The sequence below is a fragment of the Ranitomeya variabilis genome, chromosome 8 (genome assembly GCF_051348905.1).
Source record: "Ranitomeya variabilis isolate aRanVar5 chromosome 8, aRanVar5.hap1, whole genome shotgun sequence".
Taxonomy (NCBI): Eukaryota; Metazoa; Chordata; class Amphibia; order Anura; family Dendrobatidae; genus Ranitomeya; species Ranitomeya variabilis.
Genome location: NC_135239.1, coordinates 214,059,362 through 214,079,591, shown reverse-complemented (window position 1 = coordinate 214,079,591; position 20,230 = coordinate 214,059,362).

Genomic DNA, 20,230 nt, shown 5'->3' with positions numbered 1-20,230 from the left:
TATAATATAGAATATTCCGCTTTCGCTGTCTGAGTTCCTGTGACTTTTCTCCTGTACACAGTGACGCTGCAGAGTGATGCATCGCTATTAGGAATGTACGAGAATGAGCAGGCGGGAAATGTGGAGTTCTGAGAACAATAGAAATAACTGGTACAATGTGGGCGAAGACTGCAGATCTGACACCATGGCACAGTGCCCGATGTGTGATAGATTGCCCCATCTGATTAGTATGAGGATGATTTATTACCGCCAACCGGGGACAGAAATATGTTTATCCTAAAAGTGAGAACTAAACCATCTGCTGCAGGATCCAAAAAGAGAAGATAAAAGTAAAATATGGCGAAAAGCACACCAGGGGCGAAGCTGCAATCAGTATACTTCCATCCACACAGGGCAGTATTATAGTAGTTATATTCTTGTACATAGGGGCAGTATTATAGTAGTTATATTCTTGTACATAGGGGGCAGTATTATAGTAGTTATATTCTTGTACATAGGGGCAGTATTATAGTAGTTATATTCTTGTACATAGGAGCAGTATTATAGTAGTTATATTCTTGTACATAGGAGCAGTATTATAGTAGTTATATTCTTGTACATAGGGGCAGTATTATAGTAGCTATATTCTTGTACATAGGAGCAGTATTATAGTAGATATATTCTTGTACATAGGGGCAGTATTATAGTAGTTATATTCTTGTACATAGGAGCAGTATTATAGTAGATATATTCTTGTACATAGGAGCAGTATTATAGTAGTTATATTCTTGTACATAGGGGCAGTATTATAGTAGTTATATTCTTGTACATAGGGGCGGTATTATAGTAGTTATATTCTTGTACATAGGGGCAGTATTATAGTAGATATATTCTTGTACATAGGAGCAGTATTATACTAGTTATATTCTTGTACATAGGGGCAGTATTATAGTAGTTATATTCTTGTACATAAGAGCAGTATTATAGTAGTTATATTCTTGTACATAGGGGGCAGTATTATAGTAGTTATATTCTTGTACATAGGGGCAGTATTATAGTAGTTATATTCTTGTACATAGGGAGCAGTATTATAGTAGTTATATTCTTGTACATAGGGGCAGTATTATAGTAGTTATATTCTTGTACATAGGGAGCAGTATTATAGTAGTTATATTCTTGTACGTAGGGGCAGTATTATAGTAGTTATATTCTTGTACATAGGAGCAGTATTATAGTAGTTATATTCTTGTACATAGGGGACAGTATTATAGTAGTTATATTCTTGTACATAGGGGCAGTATTATAGTAGTTATATTCTTGTACATAGGAGCAGTATTATAGTAGTTATATTCTTGTACATAGGGGCAGTATTATAGTAGTTATATTCTTGTATATAGGGGGCAGTATTATAGTAGTTATATTCTTGTACATAGGAGCAGTATTATAGTAGTTATATTCTTGTACATAGGAGCAGTATTATAGTAGTTATATTCTTGTACATATTGGCAGTATTATAGTAGTTATATTCTTGTACATATTGGCAGTATTATAGTAGTTATATTCTTGTACATAGGTGCAGTGTTATAGTAGTTATATTCTTGTATATAGGAGCAGTATTATAGGAGTTATATTCTTGTACATAGGGGCAGTATTATAGTAGTTATATTGTACATAGGGGCAGTATTATAGTAGTTATATTCTTGTACATAGGAGCAGTATTATAGTAGTTATATTCTTGTACATAGGGGCAGTATTATAGTAGTTATATTCTTGTATATAGGGGCAGTATTATAGTAGTTATATTCTTGTACATAGGAGCAGTATTATAGTAGTTATATTCTTGTACATAGGAGCAGTATTATAGTAGTTATATTCTTATATACATAGGGGCAGTATTATAGTAGTCATATTCTTGTACACAGGAGCAGTATTATTGCAGTCATAATTGTTAGAGTTAGAGCATTTTCCCAATAGTTATTTGCACTATTGTGTTTGGGAGGATAGTGGCAGTTATTTTTGGGGGTTTGGGTGGAGATATCGGGGTGCAGATTGTACAATACATTAAATCTGTTTTAGGAAGTAGAATTTCTTATCATGGAGATGCTGAGCAGCGATCACTGAGCGAATTCACCTGAGAAGTAATTGATGTTTAGTGCTCATCAGTTTGAGACAAATGAGGAGTTTCATTTCTGAGGCATATTAGGATGGATTTCTTGTCCAAACTGTCGCCCCCTGCTGGCCAGTAATTGGAGCGCTTTGGCTGAGTGCACATTTTTAATGATCAGTGTGGTCTCGCTGCGATTTTCTGTTTTTTTTCAGTTATTTTGGAAAGTTGCATATTGATGTTATATGACGCTCCTGAATGTGGAACTGCTGGTGCGCGACAAATTGTAAGTGTGCGATGGAATCAACCGACCACAAAGAGCCTCCACTTTCTCCAGATGTGTTAATTGGTCGTAGTCTCTGCTGCAATTTACACATTTTTGTTTTCAATAAATATGTATTTTTTTTTTTTTTTTGCATTTTCTGACAAATTGTTGTCCAGATGGATGAAAACAGAAGTTTTGGCATTAAAGCGATCGTCATTTTTTTTTCTCCCTGGGCCCCGGCTGTATCTGGGTTGGTTCTATGACATCTTGTTCAATTCTCTCATTCGATATCGATCCCCCTGCCCCTTATTATAAACGATGCCCCGATGACGCCTGTGTATCTCATCAGGTAATTGTTACATTGCTACAATTGATGCAGAGTCCCATGTCTTACTGCTGCGGGCAGCTAGGGGGCAGTGTGGTCTCACTCCTGATCATGGCACTAATAAGCACTGCACATACTGAGGCCTCTGTGAAATTGCTGCTGAGCATTTCTCCTGGAGGGGGCTACGGGCAGGTCGCATCATCTGTGGCCTCAATGTGTTCGGTCTCGGTTCCACAGAAGACGTGGTCATGGGACAAGGGTCCAAATAACAAGTGAGAAGCTGCCCCTGGACTCCATGCTGCACCCTAGTGTCTGCAGGCGGTATTGCAGCATCTGTTCCATTTGTTGCTTTGTATTGAAAAATTGGGAGGTATTTAAGGGTCTATGTAAAAAATAAAGGGGTTTCTGTTTTTTTTTTCTTTTTTCCATAAACAATGCCATTGTGGCTGCTCTATATAAGACCACAGATATAAACACTGGATAATAAATAGTTAGAAAAACTTGTGTTTTCTTCAATAAGTAACACTCCACTTGTCATCAGGTTGTTTTTGGTATTTTAGCTAGTATTTTAGTTCGCTACAAATGAACTGAGCTGCAGTATTACACATATCCCATAGACCATGATGGCGCTGTTGCTGGAAAATAAAGCAGTGGTGTTTTTTGCACAGAACCGATGTCCGCACAGCCTAGCACTCACGCAGTGTCGCTGCCCATAGTGGTCACAGATGAGGATTAGGAGTCTGATTCCCTTTGTAGACCCCATTGATACAGGATCCAATAATTGCCCAATCACCACATTGCCCTCTAGTGGACGAGATTGGGATTAGCGGTGAAATAAAGGGAAGCCTTTACGCCTGACCCCATTATCCGGCACTATTAGTTTAGGAGCCGCAGTGACACTAATCTGAGACAATGACGCATATAAATGGCCCGGAGCACAATCATCAATGACTCTCATCTCTCCCTGTGATGATCCCCCATAGACCCCAGCACAGGTGTCGCCACCATCTTTGTCATCTTCTTCTTTGCATTACAAAATCTTTACATTTTTTTTCTTATAATTATCAAAATCAAAATCTTATTTGTTCTGCAAAGATGCGGCGGAGACTGAGCGTCGCTCCGGCTCTGTGCCTTCATTCGCTGCATCATGACTCACTGTCTTTACTTTATTAAAACGTGAAGAAACATCCTGACAGATGGCGGCACATCGAGTGATCTGAGATTTAAGACACATATTCAGTGATTACAAAATGCAAATCGCACGGACTTGATGTAATTTTCAGCACAAATGGATCCAACGCGTTCGGGAAAATGATCGGGAACGAGGCGGACGGTGCAGATGCGACATCTTATCTAGAAACGAAGGTGAATTTCTGTCCAAGGCCGCGTTCACACGTTCAGTATTTGGTCAGTATTTTACATCAGTATTTGTAGCCAAAACCAGGAGTGGAACAAATAGAGGAAAAGTATAATAGAAACATCTGCACCACTTCTGTATTTATCACCCATAAATACTGATGTGAAATACTGACCAAATACTGCTAGTGTGACTGTGGCCTAATGAAAAGTTCTGCCACTTTCCATTCTTCCTTTTTACATAAGAAACTATGAAACCTCTTAAAGATCTCTGCTTTATGTCAGTGAATAGGAACATTTTTGAGCCCAGAGGATGAAATTCTAAGGCCGGCGTCACACTAGCGAGTTTTACGGACGTATGAGAGGTGCAGAAAATACGGATTGCACACGGCCCAATGATTCTCTATGGCCCAGCTCCTATCTGCCATATTTTACTGATCTGTATTATACGGTCTTGTGTAAAATGATTTAACCCCTTCAGATGGATTTACATCGTGGGACGTGACCAGAAATACGGAAGGTATGAGATATTGTTGTTTTTTTATGTTACCTTTTTTACAGGATGAGGGTCTTCAGGTGGATTACCAGTATAATAAAATATTACAACACCCTGTGCCTTTATTTCATTAAAGTACTTTGTAATAATGTGTGTGTTTTCTTAACCATTTCGTACTATTGGATTAATAATGAATAATGGTGTCATAATTGACGCCTCTCCATTATTAATCTGGCTTAATGTCACCTTACAATAGCAAGGTGACATTAACCCTTCATTACCCCATATCCCACCGCTACAGGGAGTGGGAAGAGAGAGGCCAAGTGCCAGAATAGGTGCATCTTCCAGATGTGCCTTTTCTGGGGTGGCTGGGGGCAGGTGTTTTTAGCCACGGGGGGGCCAATAACCATGGACCCTCTCCTGGCTATTAATATCTGCCCTCAGTCACTGGCTTTACCACTCTGGCGGAGAAAATTGCACGGGAGCCCACGCCAATTTTTTCCGCCATTTAACCCTTTAATAGCTAGAGTGCCCAAATTTTGCACATACACACTACTAACAGTAGTGAGGAATATGCAAAAAAAAAGGGGATATAAGATGGTTTACTGTATGTATCCATGTCTCATATCATGTTGGGTTTGTGAAGGAGAAATGAAAAGCCGGCAATTGAATTAGCGGCTTTTCACATATCTCGCGCTGAATTAAATATAAATATATATGTATATGCAGCGCCCCAGAGTCCTGGTCGTTGCAGTACTGTGGCTCCGCCGCTAAGGGGGGCTATGGTACGTCTGATGGCGCTGAAGGGGTTCATCTGACCAGGTATCACAGACACCAATACATTTCACAGTCTGGCCTCCAGGGGGAGCTAAGGGTGCTATTCATTAGGCCACTCCTCACAGTCTGGTAAAACTGGGGGTTGGATAGGAAGTTAGACAGAAGCTGACTGGGTTGGAACCAGGCAACACCTTGTGGCAGAGGGTGTTGTAGGGGAAGATTCAGAGGGGTCCCTGTCAGGGGTGGGATCCTGACAGAGGCCTAGCAACCAGAGAGAACGTTACGGGACCGCGCCTGCACAATATAGCGGCGGTGCCCCAAGAAAGGATAAGAAGCGAGGTTTATTGTGCTGAGTGAGAAACAAGATCAACGCAACAAGGAGAAATACCAGTAGGAGTCGTGCTGTAAGACGAGGCAACATCCTACTGAGGCGCACAACCGGCGGCCGGAACGCCGAGGAAGTATAGAGCCCCAGGCAATACTTCAAACCTACGGCAGGACAGTCAGTTAGAGGCGGGCTGTCTCACCCAATTGACCTAGGAAGACACAGGGGGGTAACAACAGGAGTGGGGCGACACTAGGGTCCCGGAAGAGCTCCGAGCCTCCCCGTCATACGGGTGCGTCCTAACCATAAGATCTGGGGGACGTGGAAGAACATCAGAATCGAGTTGTGAGGGAACACGAGAAACAGACACAACAGTTGCGGGGACTATCCCGTAAGCTCAGCAGGGAAGGGCTACAACACACAAGCGCTAGAAGGTAGGCACAGATTTCCAGCTGCAAAGGGAACTCTGGAGGTGCCATCGGACCGGCCGGGCTTGCGCAGCCCGGTTAACCGTATTCCGGACTGAGGATCCTGAAGCCTTCAGTAAAGAGGTAAAGAGACTGCAGCCTGGTGTCCTCGTTATTTGCTGCGACCGGCACTTCACTGCACCGCACTACCACCACCATCCACACCTATTATTTGGGCGCCCCTCAGCAGGGTCACGGACCGGGTCTAGCCACCGTGACAACCCCAGAACAGAGACTCAGAGGCCCGGTACCGGGTACCCCTCGGCCCTGCGACAGTGGGGGCGCTGCAAACTTGGCGTCACGAACAGGATCTACTTAAGCCTGAAGAACCAGGTCATGTGTGCCTTGGAACTGTGATTTATTATACTTGAACTGTGACTTATTGCAAAGACTGTGGATTGCCACTTGCCGCCAAAAACCGCCGCCATTACAGCGCTAAGGAGAGTGCAGGAGAAGAAGAGGGGCGTGGAAGTGGGCGTAAACCAGCTGAAGAGCGCGAAAGACGATGGCCGCCCAGTCTAAATATTTTTGCATCCTGAGGACGTGTCCGTCAGCAGCCGAGGTCCGCCTTCTCATCCTCTTTGGAGGGTGGAGACCATGGAGACGGGGCCGCCCACGAAAGAGACCGCGGGAAGAAGACACTGGAGAAGAAGCAAAGATGGCGACGCCGGGAGCACCGTGTGGGGACGACCCAGCATGAAGCTGCACCACCCGACACAGTTCCAGATGCGCCATCGTTGCAGGGACTGGCCCTTACGGAGCTACCAATGGGCAGACCCAACTGGCCGCCGTCTGAGGAGTGTGTGGCCGCAGCCGAAGCCCGGCAGATAGCACGTCGCCTTGAGGCCGACGCTCGCGTGATCGCTCGACTGGGTCAGCCTACGGAGGTCCGCCTAACTCCGGTGTCCCCTGCTTCCTCCATCCCGGCCGCGGCGGAGTGTGAGCTGCAGGCACAGGGCCTGAGGATCCTGCCAGAAGCAGAACACCTGCGGTGCCTGATGACAGCATGGCGGAACAGACCCCAGCCTGCAGCCCAGGTCGATCTGACGAGCGTCGAAGAGACCCAGCCGTCACACTGGGTTGTTGTGGTGTCCTTCAACTCCCGGAAAGGAAGGGGAGTTATTCAAGAGATCGGGGAGCCACTACAGGTCCGTGTTGATCGAGAAGAAGTAGAACCCTGCGGGGGAAGGTACGATTGCGACCTGGAGCCTGGCGACGCAGTGACCTATACCCGGTGGAGGAGGGAAACTGGCGAAACTGGCTGGATAGCTCGAGGCGTCCAATGGTGCGTCGCACTCCAGGCTGCTGCCGGAACGTCGGAGGACGAGCCTCCTGCAGGGAAGGTGCCGGAGCCCGTCCCCACGGAACCTCAGGAGGTCCGGGCCCACCGCGTGCCTCTGGGTCGCGCTCGCCCACAAGCAAGAAGGACATCCCGACGAGGGATCCTGTCGTTGCTGGAGCCGGGACCGGTCCTTGTCACGTCAACGCGACCCGTTGGCCGGGTGAGGCCCGGAAGGAGACCGCTCCCTGCGCAGCCAGAAACTGAGTAAGCAAGAATGCTTTATAACATGTAAATAGTTAACTGTTTGTTTCCCTGCTCTTGCTGCTATGACCCGATCAGGGTTAACTCTTAAAGGGATCCCTTTGTTTACCCGGGATCCCTTCTTCTGCTTTTTGTTTTTGTTTCCTGTTTACTCATCATTGAAAGAACTGCTGAATCATGAACAATGCATGATTACAAACTTTTTGTACATAGTTTGCACCTTCTTAAAGGTGCCCTCTACTGGTTTTACACAAGGAAAGGACTCTTTGCGAAGACACTGGTCTTGGAACCAGCACCGGAGTCCTTACTGCAAACAGACTTGCAGCTTGAGAAGTTGCATTACCTCATAGAGACTTGGTCCCCTCTTAAAGGGAATGTTCACATATTGCACTTATGAACAGTGTTGCCTTAAGATGGTTAAATGGCAATAATGTCTTGAAAGAAGAAGTTAAATGTAGCTAACTAGTTGATTGTGAGAAATGTTTAATGATGTTGATAGAAGAATGAGGACAGAAAGTGAACCCGTACGGGGTTAGTCAGTGAGTCCTCCTAGGAGCCATATAGAGATGGCTCAGTAATCCTGAACTGAAAGATGGATGATAAGTTCTATACCGTGTATAGTAGTAGAAAGGCAGTAGGCCTGGGCGGAAAGGGGCGGTCCTGTAACAGAAAGGAGAGGCAGTAGGCCTGGAGCAGTTAGGACAGGCGGTCCTGCAGATGTAAAGAAGGGGAATGCAGAAAAGTTGATTAGCCTTATAAAGTTTTATAAGAAGGTCTTTAGTGGATTTAGCGAGTACGTCCTTAAAGGCAAAGTTAAATTATTGTTCAAAAATTTTGCACTTAGTAGAATACCCGGTTGGGTAAGAAAAGTTATTTATAGTAAGTTATTTATAGTATTTAACCATGTTTGTAACGTTCAAGTGTCCTCACCTCCCATAAAGGGAAGCTCTGTTCAAACTGACTTGTTATTTGCATTTTCAAAATTGTATGTCTTTTTGCTGACATGTATTGTTGTTTTCTTCCCACTCCAGGAGTACTGGATTTAACCGGGGGGGAGTGCAGCGCCCCAGAGTCCTGGTCTTTGCAGTACTGATGCTCCGCCGCTAAGGGGGGCTATGGTACGTCTGATGGCACTGAAGGAGTTCATCTGACCAGGTATCACAGACACCAATACACTTCACAGTCGGGCCTCCAGGGGGAGCTAAGGGTTCTATTTATTAGGCCACTCCTCACCGTCTGGTAAAACTGGGGGTCAGGCAGGAAGTTAGATCAGAAGCTGACTGGGTTGGAACCAGGCAACACCTTGTGGCAGAGGGTGTTGTAGGGGGAAGATTCAAAGGGGTCCCTGTCAGGGGTGGGATCCTGACAGAGGCCTAGCAACCAGAGAGAACGTTACGGGACCGCGCCTGCACGATATAGCGGCGGTACCCCAAGAAAGGATAAGAAGCGAGGTTTATTGTGCTGAGTGAGAAACGAGATCAACGCAACAAGGAGAATACCAGTAGGAGTTGTGCTGTAAGACGAGGCAACATCCTATTGAGGCGCATAACCGGTGGCCGGAACGCCGAGGAAGTATAGAGCTCCAGGCCAAACTTCAAACCTACGGCAGGACAGTCAGTTAGAGGCGGGCTGTCTCACCCAATTGACCTAGGAAGACACAGGGGGGTAACAACAGGAGTGGGGCGACACTAGGGTCCCGGAAGAGCTCCGAGCCTCCCCGTCATACGGGTGCGTCCTAACCGTAAGATCAGGGGGACGTAGAGGGAGAACATCAGAATCGAGTTGTGAGGGAACACGAGAAACAGACACAACAGTTGTGGGGACTATCCCGTAAGCACAGCAGGGGAGGACCACAACACACAAGTGCTAGAAGGTAGGCACAGATTTCCACCTGCAAAGGGAACTCTGGAGGTGCCATCGGACCGACCGGACTTGCGCAGCCCGGTTAACCGTATTCCGGACTGAGGATCCTGAAGCCTTCAGTAAAGAGGTAAAGAGACTGCAACCTGGTGTCCCCGTTATTTACTGCGACCGGCACTGCACCGCACTACCACCACCATCCACACCTATTATTTGGGCGCCCCTCAGCAGGGTCACGGACCGGGTCTAGCCACCGTGACAACCCCAGAACAGAGACTCAGAGGCCCGGTACCGGGTACCCCTTGGCCCTGCGACAGTGGGGGCGCTGCATATATATGTGTCTCACTGACATATATATATATATATATATATATATATATATAGACTGTATATATGTTTTAACGAACATTTGAGCACATAAATCCATTAGATGTCGGTTTTGCAAGCCTGCGAGAAAATATCGCAGTACGGATGCCATACGGATTACATACGGAGGATGACATGCGCAAAATACGCTGCCACACCCTGCCTACGGATCACTATTTTGGGAACATTTCTGCGTATTACGGCCGTAAAAAACGGACCGTATTTTCATACGCTGAGTGTGACGCCGGCCTAAGAGTTCATTACATTAGTATCCGTATTAGGGGTTTGTTACAATTGTATCCAGTGTCTTGGCTCTAGTTGTCAGTTGATACATTTGATCTGCATTGATACCATGTAAAAAACTAACAGCACAGGAGAGAAAATTGTTTCCATAATTGTAAAGAATGATCTGACCCATAAAATGTCTTTAATTGCAAAACAACAATTTCTGATTTTTTTTATCTTTTGCTTGGACTGTTCATTTTAGAGCAAAGTCTAGAGATGAGCGATACGATCTGCAGGACCCTGGTTCAGAATCGACATTAATATTCCATGACTGCAGACAGGAGCACTGAGAAAGGCCTCCTACCTGCCAGAGACACCGGCACCTCTTGTGATTTGTGAGCCTGGTGCGATGTCATCATTGCGATGTGATGGACACGCGACGTTCCGCCATGCCGTTGAGCTCACTAATCAGAAGAGGCACTGGGGATTTTGGCAGGGCTCCTTTTTTGGCCGCCCCAGACTGCTGATCCTGAGGCCGGTTTCACACGTCAGTGGCTCCGGTACGTGTAGTGACAGTTTTCTCACGTACCGGAGACACTGACACACGTAGACACATTCAAATGAATGGGTCTATGCACATGTCTCTGTGTTTTCAAGGACCGTGTGTCCGTGTGCAAAACACGGAGACATGTCCGTTTTTCTCCGGCAGCACGGTCCGCAAAGCGTCCCGCACACGTGCACACGGAGAACAGTGTGCACTCTCCTCCGTGTGCACGTCCCGCCGCAGGAGAAACAGCGCTACAGTAAGCGCTGTCCCCCCCGTGTGTGGTGCTGAAGGCAGCATTCATCCCTTCTGTCCTGCTCGGCTGAAAGCAACGCTTGCAGAACAGAAGAGATGAAAAATGACGTTTTGCTTTTTTTTTCTTTAAAAATAAAGTTTGGGGGTCACCTCCCGCCTCCCACCCCTCCCCACCCCCTGTGCGCCCGCCCGCTTGCAGAGAAATACTCACCCAGCTCCCGCGATGCCTCCTCTCAGCGTCGGCTGCTTGTCCTGTGTGAGCGGTCGCGTGGTACCGCTCATTACAGTGATGAATATGCGGCTCCACCCCTATGGGAGGTGGAGCCGCATATTCATCACTGTAATGAGCGGTACCACGTGACCGCTCACACAGGGCAAGCTGCCGGTGCTGAGAGGAGGCATCGCGGGAGCTGGGTGAGTATTTTAATGCAAGCGGGCGGGCGCACAGGGGGTGGGAGGCAGGAGGTGACCACAAACTTTATTTTAAACACAAAAAAATAACAAAACCTTGATTTTTCATTTCTTTTCTCCAGCGAACGCTGCTGGGGAGAAGGAATGAATGCCGGCTTCAGCACCAAAAGCAGGGGACAGCGCTTAACTCTAGCGCTGTCTCCTGCACAGTCCATGTGGTCCTCGGGCGGCACATGGCTGCCGTACGTGTGCCACACTGATGTGCCACTTGAGCACATGGACACCTCCGGTACCAATTTTTCCGGTACCGGAATTATCTGGACGTGTGAGACTGGCCTGAGCCAGAGTCCAGAGAATTATTTTGCTCCTCTCTGGCAGACACATGTAGCAGCCCTTTAGGCTATGTGCACACGTTGCTGATTTGACTGTGGAATTTTCTTGGCAGATTCTGCATTTCTTGGCAGAAAATGCAGGTCAGAATCTGCGCTTTTTTTGCGGATTTGCTGCGGATTTTGTGCGGATTTCTTCCTTTTTTTTACCCCTGTGGATTGCTATTATGGAATGGGTGCAGAAACACAGCAGGTCCGCAAAAAGAATTGACATGGTCCTCTTTTGAATCTGCTGCATTTTCAGTTCAGATTTTTCCGCACCATTAGCACAGCACCCTTAGGCTATGTGCACACGTTGCAGATTTCCTGCGGATCCGCAGCATTTTTTTCCTCGCAGAAGCGCTGTGATTTACAGTACAATGTAAATCAATGGCAAAAAAAAATTGCTGTGCTAATGGTGCACAAAAATCCGCACGGAAAACGCAGCAGATTCAAAATAGGACTATGTCACTTCTTTGTGCAGATCTGCTGCGTTTCTGCACCCAGTTCATAATAGAAATCTGCAGGGGTTAAAAAAGGAAGAAATCCGCACAAAAAATCTGCCAAAAAAACACAAAAAATCAGCAAAAACTGAAAAAAAACCCTCGCAGATCCTGACCTGCGTTTTCTGCCAAGAAATGCAGAATCTGTACAGAAAATTCCACAGTCAAATCTGCAGCGTGTGCATATAGCCAAACACTGATGCAAAAATACTGACCAAATACTGTCGTGTGAATGAGGCCTAATAGGCGTTGGATCCAATCCTTGGAATTGGGGCAAGGCTCTCTACTGTTAGATCCCGGCCCTCGTTACACGATGAAAGGCATTCTGATTAGCTGCAGGGTCTCCTCAGCTCCACTCTGTGTTGTTATTATGTTTATTTACAGTGAATGTTTTGTATCTTTTACTTTTGTATCAATATTTACTTCTCCTGATCACTTAAAGGGGACACATCCCTTGAATGAAACTTCTCAGCTCAGAGTTTGATCAGGAGCAGTGAGACGCGTCTCGCCCGGTCAATGCTTATTATTATTATTGAGGACTTTACATTAAATGTCGTTCTTTAATCATATTTTTCATTTCTTGTAAGTCGCTTCTTTTCTGTCCGCGCTTCGATCCGCATGACCCGCCAATTAATCTCCGTCAGAAGAATTGATCAAATCCATCCAAGGCTGTAAACTCCGCACAAGGATACAATTCTGCTCAGGTCTCAGACTTGTTTTGTCTAAAGTGTGTCAGCGCCTCCATTATCAGACTCCATTTTTTTTTAATATTCTTTCCGTATCGGATATTGTCGAGAGGTCGTCCATCATTCCGCATATGAATTAATATTTTGCTTCTTTGAAGTGCAGTGTACAAAAGACGATGAGATATGAGCTGACCTTAAGGGGAAACAGACAGCAGAGTGCGAAATAACCTCGCCATGTGAGCTGTACATAGGTGCGAGATGCAGCAGGGGGCGCTAATGCGCAGCAGAGTCACAGGAGGATTCGGGATGTATGTGACTATGGAGGGTTTCTCCAATTTACATAAACACAAATTACGCAGAAACACTATAAATCCATAATTTTGGGATTTGTTATCTTCTGGAACATTTTGAAGGTCCTCGTAAAAAGTGATGCACTCTCAGACTTCCCAAACAATACCAAACCCTTCCAGAACCTTATAGAAACCATTGATCCCATAATGTATCTTGTGGATTGTGCCTGGATAATTCATCATCAGACTGAGCCCCGACATCCAGATGTAGATTCATGGGTCACTATAGTCTTTATAGGGAGGAAGCTGCAGAGAGTGAGAGGCAGAAAGACACACAAATATGATGCTGCTTTTTTCTAGTAAGAGTTTTATCTCACCTCTTTGCTGGATTCACAGCTACATTGCTCATTACTGTGGTATAATGCCCCTCATGCTGCTGCTTTTAATCCCAGAGATGGATTGACATCTAAACAGCTCAGTACTTCTATATAAGGTGGTCCATGCTGCTGCTTTGTAGAAAATGTTTACCTAATCACAGAGCTGGATTCACAGCTGCACTGTTCAGTATTGATGTATGAAGTCCTCTGTACTCCTGCATTTTAGTGATTATCTGACTCTGTAGCTGGATTTCCAGATTCATTGCTCAGTTTTGCTGTATAATGTTGTCAATTCTGTTGCATCTATTAATAGTCTGTCCTGCCCCAGGAGCTGGAATAACAGCTACACTACTTAGTACTGCCTTATATTGTCCTCCATGCTGTTTTTGCTACTGAACATGCGTTATATAGAGACAGGAGAGCGTGAGTCCCTCATGTCTGTGTGCTGTGTATGGAAGACATCATAAAGATTAGTCTGCAGCCAATAACTCACAGACAACCGAAACATAGAGATAAAGGGAAAACCTGATGAAAAATGAAGAACACAGGTCATCTAATGGCCAGAATAGTGCTGGAACACAGGACAGAATTTCCTGAAAAATCACCTGAAATGACAGGTACACTAGAAGTTGAGCAGATAGACAATATAAGAATAATTCAGTGCAGCCAGGCTCGGTGGAATTAAAGACGCTTTATCAAGGTCAGTCTTAACGTGAATCATGAAAAGCCCTAAAGAAAAATATGTTGTATTGTAATAAAGGAAAAAAGCTGATAACGTAAATGGTGCACAAATATTATGAGGTTATTATAGACATTATATACAGTACATGATCATTGGGGCAGTATTATATTATCATAGTAATATAGTATATTATACTAGTATATATAGTATAGTATTATAGTATAGTATTATAGTAGTTATATTCTTGTATATAGGAGCAGTATTATAGTAGTTATATTCTTGTATATAGGGGCAGTATTATAGTAGTTATATTCTTGTACATAGGAGCAATATTATAGTAGTTATATTCTTGTATATAGGGGCAGTATTATAGTAGTTATATTCTTGTACATAGGAGCAGTATTCTAGTAGTTACATTCTTGTACATAGGGGCAGTATTATAGTAGTTATATTCTTGTATATAGGGGCAGTATTATAGTAGTTATATTCTTGTATATAGGGGCAGTATTATAGTAGTTATATTCTTGTACATAGGAGCAGTATTCTAGTAGTTACATTCTTGTACATAGGGGCAGTATTATAGTAGTTATATTCTTGTACATAGGGGCAGTATTATAGTAGTTATATTCTTGTACATAGGAGCGGTATTATAGTAGTTATATTCTTGTATATAGGGGCAGTATTATAGTAGTTATATTCTTGTACATAGGAGCAGTATTCTAGTAGTTACATTCTTGTACATAGGGGCAGTATTATAGTAGTTATATTCTTGTACATAGGGGCAGTATTATAGTAGTTATATTCTTGTACATAGGAGCAGTATTCTAGTAGTTACATTCTTGTACATAGGGGCAGTATTATAGTAGTTATATTCTTGTACATAGGGGCAGTATTATAGTAGTTATATTCTTGTACATAGGAGCGGTATTATAGTAGTTATATTCTTGTATATAGGGGCAGTATTATAGTAGTTATATTCTTGTACATAGGAGCAGTATTATAGTAGTTATATTCTTGTACATAGAAGCAGTATTATAGTAGTTATATTCCTGTACATAGGGGCAGTATTATAGTAGTTATATTCTTGTACATAGGGGCAGTATTATAGTAGTTATATTCTTGTACATAGGGGCAGTATTATAGTGGTTATATTCTTGTACATAGGAGCAGTATTATAGTAGTTATATTCTTGTACATAGGGGCAGTATTATAGTAGTTATATTCTTGTACATAGGGGCAGTATTATAGTGGTTATATTCTTGTACATAGGGGGCAGTATTATAGTAGTTATATTCTTGTACATAGGGGCAGTATTATAGTAGTTATATTCTTGTACATAGGGGCAGTATTATAGTGGTTATATTCTTGTACATAGGGGGCAGTATTATAGTAGTTATATTCTTGTACATAGGGGCAGTATTATAGTAGTTATATTCTTGTACATAGGGGCAGTATTATAGTGGTTATATTCTTGTACATAGGAGCAGTATTATAGTAGTTATATTCTTGTACATAGGGGCAGTATTATAGTAGTTATATTCTTGTACATAGGGGCAGTATTATAGTGGTTATATTCTTGTACATAGGGGGCAGTATTATAGTAGTTATATTCTTGTACATAGGGGCAGTATTATAGTAGTTATATTCTTGTATATAGGGGGCAGTATTATTGTAGTTATATTCTTGTACATAGGGGCAGTATTATAGTAGTTATATTCTTGTACATAGGGAGCAGTATTATAGTAGTTATATTCTTGTACATAGGGGCAGTATTATAGTGGTTATATTCTTGTACATAGGAGCAGTATTATAGTAGTTATATTCTTGTACATAGGAGCAGTATTATAGTAGTTATATTCTTGTACATAGGGGCAGTATTATAGTGGTTATATTCTTGTACATAGGGGGCAGTATTATAGTAGTTATATTCTTGTACATAGGGGCAGTATTATAGTAGTTATATTCTTGTATATAGGGGGCAGTATTATTGTAGTTATATTCTTGTACATAGGGGCAGTATTATAGTAGTTATATTCTTGTACATAGGGAGCAGTATTATAGTAGTTATATTCTTGTACATAGGGGCAGTATTATAGTGGTTATATTCTTGTACATAGGAGCAGTATTATAGTAGTTATATTCTTGTACATAGGAGCAGTATTATAGTAGTTATATTCTTGTACATAGGGGCAGTATTATAGTGGTTATATTCTTGTACATAGGGGGCAGTATTATAGTAGTTATATTCTTGTACATAGGAGCAGTATTATAGTAGTTATATTCTTGTACATAGGAGCAGTATTATAGTAGTTATATTCTTGTACATAGGAGCAGTATTATAGTAGTTATATTCTTGTATATAGGGGGCAGTATTATTGTAGTTATATTCTTGTACATAGGGGCAGTATTATAGTAGTTATATTCTTGTACATAGGGGGCAGTATTATAGTAGTTATATTCTTGTACATAGGAGCTGTATTATAACAATTTTTTTCTTGTACATAGGGGCAGTATTATAGTAAGTTTTTTCTTGTACATAGGAGCAGTATTATAGTAGTTATATTCTTGTATATAGGGGGCAGTATTATAGTAGTTATATTCTTGTACATAGGGTCAGTATTATAGTAGTTATATTCTTGTACATAGGGGGCAGTATTCTAGTAATTTTTTTCTTGTACATAGGGGCAGTATATGGTAGTTTTTTTGCACATTTGCTGTATTCTAACACTTTATCAGGCAGTATCAGTCACACTCAGGAGAGGACGGCACTGAGCTCGTGCTTTGGCGTCTTGCAGTATTTGGAGAGCGTAACGTCTGTGCCCCATTATGAGACATATTTAATAAATGGAACTAGTAAAATATTCTTCTCTATGTTCCTGGAATTGTTCTCAGTGTTGGGTTGTGCCCCGTGTGATTCTTCTTTGTATATTCGATGCTGTTTTTAGGAATTGATAATATTATTTATGCCTTCATACACGATTCTTGTCTTATATATAATATATCGGCTTCTTCTCGGCCTTGCGGCTCTGCAGGGATCGGCTTTCCCAAAGGGCCTTTCCGTCTCCGTACTCGAGGAGCCATATGAAGGCTGCGGTGATCGACGACTCCAACGTTCCCAACGTAAGACAAAATGGATGTACCGGATCCTCCTAAAATAGCGAGCGCTGAGTCCGGGCGTCCTGGCCGCTGGGATGGCGACGTTGGCAGACGCCATCCTTCTTCCATTAGGATCTTTTATATTCGCCTCCTTTATCTTCGGTTTAAAAATAAATATTTTTGTTTGCACGCGAGCATTTTTTCGGCATGTCACCACCGTCATTTACATAATATGCTAATGTGAATTTGCATCGGGACATCTGGATAGCATTTGAATCTCATTTTCTTTCACACGAGTTGAATTTACCCAGATGGTAGGAACAATTTAAGGGTATTTTTGTTCGCAGCTCGAACATTCCAGCAAATTAGGTGTATTGTGAATAAGCTCAGGCGGAGTGCCATCAAGTTGGGAGATTGGAGAACGACCGAGGAAGAGACGTCGAAAAGAGAAAAGAGTCGTGATTAATGCGCCGGGGCAACGGGGAAGGCGCGGGGGGAGGGGATGATAAACTCTGACACGATAAGGAAGAGATTCTGAAGGTTTCGTTCCTTCAACAGGTTCCAATGCTCCCAATCGGATAAAAATAATGCCGCGTCCTTTGTTTGCTCCCAGCTGACACGACTTGTCACTTCGCACACTGGGAAGCGATACACCTTCAATTAATCTGTATTCATCGGGAAGAGAACAGCAATCTACACCCGGAGCACAGAAATAGCTTCTGCCCTTTTCCCTTTTTAATCCGAGGGCCTCGCTCAGCAAGATGCGGTGACATCTTTCCCTAACGAACGTCTCGGATTCAGTTCTGTCTGCTCCCGACACAGTGTATTAGCTGCATAATTACAGGGACTGTAGGTCATAGGAGGCATAGAGCCGCGCACTGTTATGGGATCTGGTACAGGATGGTTTCTACATTGTAGCCATTTGTGGCTATTTTCTCCATATTGATTTATCTTTAAGGCCTTCAGTTGGTGAAAACACAGAATCATGTGACCAGCAAGCTACAACCAGGGTGGAAACGATTTATACAATTAGTGTTGTGTCGTGGTAGCCTTTACTGGAGGTGAAATGCACTGGAGACAGAATGGAGAGGGGAAGTCAGAAAGGAGCAGGGAGTGCAGGGAAGACAAAGGAGCAGGGAAGACAAAAAGGAGCAGGGAAGTCAGAAAGGAGCAGGGAAGACAGAAAGGAGCGGGGAAGACAGAAAGGAGCGGGGAAGACAGAAAGGAGCAGGGAAGACAGAAAGGAGCGGGGAAGACAGAAAGGAGCGGGGAAGACAGAAAGGAGCAGGGAAGACAGAAAGGAGCAGGGAAGTCAGAAAGGAGCAGGGAAGTCAGAAAGGAGCAGGGAAGTCAGAAAGGAGCAGGGAGTGCAGGGAAGATAGAAAGGAGCAGGGAAGACAGAAAGCAGTAGGGAGTGCAGGGAAGACAGAAAGGAGCAGGGAGTGCAGGGAAGACAAAGGAGTAGGGAAGACAGAAAGGAGCAGGGAAGACAAGGGGGCAGGGAAGACAGAAAAGAGCAGGGAGTGCAGGGATGACAGAAAGGAGCAAGGAGTATAGAAAGGAGCAAGGAAGACAGAAAAGTGCAGGGAAGACAGAAAAGTGCATGCAAAACTGAAAACTGCAGGGAAACAAAGGAGCAGGGAAGACAGAAAGGAGCAGGGAAGATAGATAAGTGCAGGGAAGACAGAAAAGTATAGGGGAGTCAGAAAAGTGAATGAGAGAAGAGTGCAGGAGAGATAGAAAATTGCAGGGGATACAGAAAAATGCAGGGTGACAGAAAGTGCAGGGAAGACAGAAAAGTGCAGGGAGACAGAAAGGAGCAGGGAAGACAGAAAAGTGAAGGGAGACAGAAATATGCAGGGTGACAGAAAGGAGCAGGGAAGACAGAACAGTGCAGGAAGACAGAAAAGTGCAGGGAAGACAGAAAAGTGCAGGGAGACAGAAAGGAGCAGGGAAGACAGAAAAGTGCAGGGAAGACAGAAAAGTGCAGGGAGACAGAAATATGCAGGGAGACAGAAAAGAGCAGGGAAGATAGATAAGTGCAGGTGCAGCGCCCCAGAGTCCTGGTCTTGCAGTAATGTCGCTCTTCCACCAGGGGGAGTAATGTTACATCTGATGGTACTAAAGGAGTTCACCTGACCAGGTATCACAGTCACACACTACACTTCACACTCCAGTCCACCAGGGGGAGCAAAGGTTCTATCTACTAGGCCACTCCTCACACACGGGTAAAACTGGTGGGTTGGATAGGAAGTCAGTGAGAAGCTGCCTGGGTTAGACCCAGAGAGGACCTGTCAGGCAGACAGGGGGAAAAGGAGGAACATCTGAGCTGCAGACAGAGGTCCCTGTCAGGGGTGGGATTCTGACAGAGGCCAAACACGAGATAGAACGTTACGGAGCTGCGCCTGCACTTCATTGCGGCGGCATCCTAAGAAAGGACAAGAAGCGAAGTATATTGTGGAGAAGTGAGAAACGAGATCACAGCACAAGGAGAAAATACCAGGAGGAGTCGTGCCCCGAGATCTGCAACATCCTTCTGAGGCGCGTAGCTGGTGGCCGGAACACCGAGGAAGTAATTGGCTCTACGCATTACTCCAGAACACGGCAGGACAGTTAATTCCAAGTTGGCTGTCTCACCTAAATCACCTAATGAAGACAACGGAGGCAAATTGTGGGAGAGGGGCGTCTCTAGGGTCCCTATAAAATAACTCCAGGCCTACCCCGTCATACGGGTTGTCGTATCCATATCATCTGGGGGACGGAGAGAAAGAACAGAAACATACACGACAGTTGTGAGGACTATCCCGTGGTGCTCAGCAGGGAAGTACTACAACACCCAGGCGCTAGTAGGAAGGCTACTGATTTCCACCTGCAAAGGGAACTCTGGATGTGCCGTCGGACCGGCCGGTCTCAGCCAGCCCTGTTAGCAG